Here is a 5,308-nt window from a genome sequence, read left to right as displayed (position 1 = left end):
AGTTTTAAGATCTGCTTCAAAGTTAGTTTTTGTTACTCAAGTGCGGAATGATATCCTGCTGAAATTCACATCAGGAATGATTACTATATAGTCTTTGAACAAGTTGCTCCATCTTTACGTGTAACTTATGGATAATTTTCATAGTTGAAGTTTAAGCTAACATTCTGCGAGATATTGATGCTCAAAGGTTGGGCATATATTTCATAAAACTAAAACAGCTTGAATGAATCACTTTAATCTTGGTTTGCATGTTTGCTATCACAAACTTGAAATTCATCAAATGCACAATAACTTCTTTTCTTTGACAATTTAAACTGCACCATTAATAAAGTAATAATCTCACGATAATTCTTTTACCAAGATAAATCATGTGCATTGGGAAAAGGCCATCACCCGGACAATTGATAACATAAAGGCTTGTTAAATTTTCCTTTATACACTTAACAATTAAGGGTTTTTTAGGTATGCCATCACAAATATCTACATTTGTCATGATTAAGGATGTGCCAGTTAACAAGAAACCGAAATAAACAACTCATTGCCCCCGTGAATTTATGCAAAAGATAAACCGATTAAGGAAGTTGTTAGCTTGAAAGGTGTCGTTCAGAATTAGGTATCACGGACCCTTATGGTCTCCGATAAGAATAAGATTTTTTTTACCTAGATAGTATAAGACATTTTTAGTTTCGGAAGGAAGGTAATACGAGTTCCGTGATGGAAGGGGGGCGGAGGGGGGATGATGACATCTTGTCTAAATGTTAGACGTTACATGCTCAAAATAGTGAAATACACTGCAAATTCATCATTGTATATGCAAAAGTACAAATACAATATTTACACATGGATAAATGAAAAAGAGCTGTCGATTTATAAGGGGCATAAATTATTAAACAGGAAAACTCTGATAAATTGTTTCAATATTGAATATGCGTTAGCCGATTTAAAACAATACAAAATATTACATTTAGCTGCTAGGTGCAAGCTATCAATTTAACTTAAAAATTTATAATACAGATTTCTGTACAAGTTTGATTACATTTAAACCATTATTTTATTAGTTTCCAAAGACAACGAAGAGGTGTTATTGCATAATCAAATGTCATCCGTTCAAATTTCATACACATATATCACTAATACAAAATGTTTAGGTAGTATTAATAGTACTGATCGTTTATATTTTTGATTTTCCTCCAGTGCAAAACTTCAGTCCAACAGAATTTTCTTTGTCAAAAAATAGAAGTATATAAGAGTGTATGAGTTTTAAGGCAATAAATATCAAGTAATGAAAATAAATCTAATCTAATAATATATCAATTTTGTATCAACTATTTAAATAGCAGTTCAGCTTTTTTTGCAACTTTGCAACAACAAATAGTCCAGAGTGTTGGTGGAATGGGGGTAACTAGTTTTTGAAAAGAGATTACATCTGATAAAATATACTTTATTGACTTTATTATACAAATAGAGCAAAATGACTTCACCTTTATATTCATGGCTATTTTTTTCATGAACTGTGAATGAAATATATTGACTTGCTACTGGTCAGTGGTGGTACTAGCCAATACCTAATCCGCCTCACTTCATTATGCATACCTTTTCGCATGGCTTTGAGCTTGTTTTTTCTAATCCATTATAATCTGTACACTTCCATTTAGGATTTGAAAACTGTATTGATATGTAACAGTACAGGTCTTTCACTTGATTCATATGGGAATAAAACTCGATTGCTATATAACAGTTCAGTGTTTTTTTGCACCTGCTATATATCGATTGAGTATTTTACGTAGGTTCAAAGGGGATCAAAGGGGCCATGGGGTTTCACATTCATAATAGAAAAAAGCCGATTAAACCTCGTGATGCTACCCAAACAGGTTTTGGGCATGTCCCGGACAAAGTTCACAGTGTAGAAATGAACAAAAAGAAATAACTCAAAAATTCGGCAAGGCAGAGTTACGTTTCTTTTGCAAAGCACATCTACTCAATGAGATCTATCTTTCTACAAAGCTTCTTGTTGATACCTCTTGTGATTTCAGAGGAATGTCCCGGACGAAGTTAAAAAATGAACAAAAGGCAATTACTCCAAAATTGGGCTAGGCAAAGTTACAGATATTTTTCATTGAACATTTACCCAATGAGATATATCTACCTACACAGTTTATTGTTGATATCTCTTATAGGTAAGAGTTATGTCCCGGATAAAGATAACAGTGTAAAAATGAACAAAGGGCAATAACTCCAAAATAAGGCAAGGCAGAGTTATGGTTCTTATGCAATGCACTTCTACTCAATGAGATCTATCTACCTACCTGATCTTATGTTACAAAAATAATGAAATTGCGGTAGAACATTTACAATGTATGAAACTCGTAAGTGACGGTGGTAAAACAGTGGCTGGGGCGACAACTCGGGATGTTTCTGCAAACTATCACCTCGGCCTAATGGCTTCGACATTATTTTGCAGATACATCCCTAGATGTCGGCGTAGCCACTGATATACACCCGTTACTTACTCGTTTCATATTCTATAACTATTACTTCATTGTTATTTTTCTGTAGTATTATTAGTGAACAAAATGTAGCGTTGACATTTCTATATGTATGTTTTTCAATACATTACATATAAAACTAACATGATATACCAAACATTGCACTGTAATTTTCACTTCTTAACTTTGTTTTCTTTACTCTCCGGGGTTTTTACCTTTTCCATTTTTTTACAACTTAAATTATAAATTTGATGACAACGTGTTTGTAAGTGAGAATCTAATTTACAACGCCCTTTTCTCTGGGTCGGATGTTTATGTCAAGGACATCATCGCTTGTTTTAAATGACTTTGATTATGATTGATTTAATTCACACAGTGCGCGACGCTATATTAAGATTAAATGAGTTTAGATGAATATCAAACTACGATCTTCTAAATGTTTACATACAGGTTTAACAGTTACGTAACAGGATACAACAATATTTACTTCGTTTATCTTGTGGTATTTTTTTAAATTAGCTCAATGAAAATAACACTTGGAGATTGCTTTCAAGTTTGAAATGTTGTTCGGGAATAAATCTCGTCTGTTACCAAATTAAAACAATAACTTGAGAGCGAAATATCGAATTGTTAGGTTTGAGTTTTGATGTTATCGCTACTGATGGAAAGATAAAACTGAGGAAGAAATCGATCATATGTAAGATTCTAAGACATGTTTGATGGGATAAAAATGATTTTTGTTTCATTATACAGTTTGTGGATAATATTATCTATAAAGACATTTGAAACAACTGCTATGAAAGTATATCTTAACACAAAAGATACATCTATAAGTGTTTTTGATAATTTTACTACTAGAAAAGCGAATATGTATGTTCAAAGAAAATATAAAATTTACAGACGAAAAATAGAAATAAACTCAACTAGTGATGATGAAACAAACTACAGAGGTAGATATTGGGAAAGAGAAACACGTCTACAGAATCGGAAGTTCCAAACTCGAATCGTACCAGTGGAAATCATCCCAGTGACTGATATAGGTCTAGATATAAAAAGTAGCCGTAGAAAAAGAGATTCGAACATTAGATGTCATGGACTTTGTGACAGATCCTTATGTCAATGGACTGATAGTTGGGATTTTGATAAATACAGAAACCCAGCATTTATTCCAAAGGCTTAATGTAGCAGCCAATACAGGTTGAACTCAGGAAATATAGTGATTCCAAATATTCTAAATATGTATACAGCATGTGAGCCAATAAGAAGAGGTATGTTCATTTGTTTCGGTGCAATGTCTATCTTCTTTCGTTTATCTATGATTTCTTTTACTGAATTGTTTGCGGTGGCACCACGTTCATACTTCGCCTTTATGCCTATGGTGCCCAGATAGGCTCCATTTTGGTAGTCGTGCTCCTCTTTCTTAATATTTGTTTTCATTTTGTTCAAAGTTTGTTTCAATTATCTGCAAGATATTTGATTTGAAATTATATATTGTTTTTTGTTGTTGTTCAAATGGAAATAACGAAATGAGTAAATATTTTGAAAATTATTGTTTTTTTTTATATTTTGCAGATATACCGATATTCAAAAATAATGAAAATGCATACATCAAAGACTGGCCGGTTGCGTGTGCATGTACCATTAAACATAAAGCAACACTTCAAAATAAACATAGAAAATGTAACTGTGAACACATTTTATGCACATCCTTCGGGATTGTAGTAGAATATTTCCAATAGCTTAAGAATTTAAAACAGTTTACTAACTCTCAATCAGTTATATAAAGCTAAGTTTAATGTTTGTTGAAATCTAGTCGAATAGTCTGTAGGAAAAGACTAATTGACTTAGCATATAAATAATAACATTACATTGTTGGCACTACTTTAATCAAAACGTAACTATTTATAAAATAATGCAATATTACGTACAAATATCACAATTGAACAATTGAAAAAAATATCATTAAACATATATTAATTTGAAATAGAATTCTCATACTTATTATTACATTTGTATAATTATTACTTTTTTTGTTTCAGTTCGGCACAAAACTAAACATGAAAAGTTAAGGAAAAGAGGGCAACGAAGACGGATCAAAGTTTAAACTAAATACGAATTCAATATACATGCATCCAAATATTTTGAAGTCAGAGAGAAGCTACTAAAACCATTTCTTTTTCTTCCGCAGTTTAGGAAGTAATTCTTGGAATGGCGTAAAAAATGAACTATTACTATATTGTTTTAAAATGCAACTTATCTTTATATTGAATGTCAATGTCTCACTTTTTTAACTTCTAAATTAAAAAATAAAAATAAAAAAATCAGATACGTGAATATGAAATACAAAATGTAGTTGGTTTTGTACGATTCTGTTTATGAGAGTTAATGAAAATTGCTCATGCCCTTAGCATCGGCTTGAAGAAACCTTCAACACTAAATAAACTAGATATGTTCTGTGAAAATCAAAAACAAAGTGACCCCTCAAAGCTATCACAATGCATTTTGCTTTTTTCCTGATATTTTCATGTCAAGACCCCCATTGCTATCATCATATGCTTTATTTCACATATACGTTTGATAATCTTTGTAACCGTATACATTTAAAAAAAATTCTAACACTTGTAAAACACTTAACAAACGCTGTGCAGAATATTAGGAACCAATACTTCTCCAATGGTTTCAAATAAAGTGTCTGAATGTTTGTGACATTTTGTGACGTTTTTTACTAAATATTACACTTACTCGAAAACAGTTTCCGAGTTATCATTACATTTATGAAAAAATGTCCAATCTTGTATGTCAACCTTTATGTATACATTTAG

The 5,308-nt window shown here is 31.5% G+C and overlaps 1 long non-coding RNA gene across 1 annotated transcript; it reads left to right on the top strand.

Annotated features, from left to right (window-relative positions):
• The first annotated feature begins 23 nt into the window (after positions 1-23).
• LOC132752431 (uncharacterized) lies at positions 24-4,779 on the top strand. The gene is made up of 3 exons (XR_009628816.1): positions 24-3,754; positions 4,059-4,166; positions 4,526-4,779. It is a non-coding gene; the product is annotated as an uncharacterized LOC132752431 (long non-coding RNA).
• Positions 4,780-5,308: the final 529 nt, after the last annotated feature.

The sequence above is a fragment of the Ruditapes philippinarum genome, unplaced genomic scaffold, assembly GCF_026571515.1.
Source record: "Ruditapes philippinarum isolate M1 unplaced genomic scaffold, ASM2657151v2 ctg22763_1_1_1_1, whole genome shotgun sequence".
Lineage (NCBI taxonomy): Eukaryota > Metazoa > Mollusca > Bivalvia > Venerida > Veneridae > Ruditapes > Ruditapes philippinarum.
This window is presented reverse-complemented; position numbering and strand designations above follow the sequence as displayed.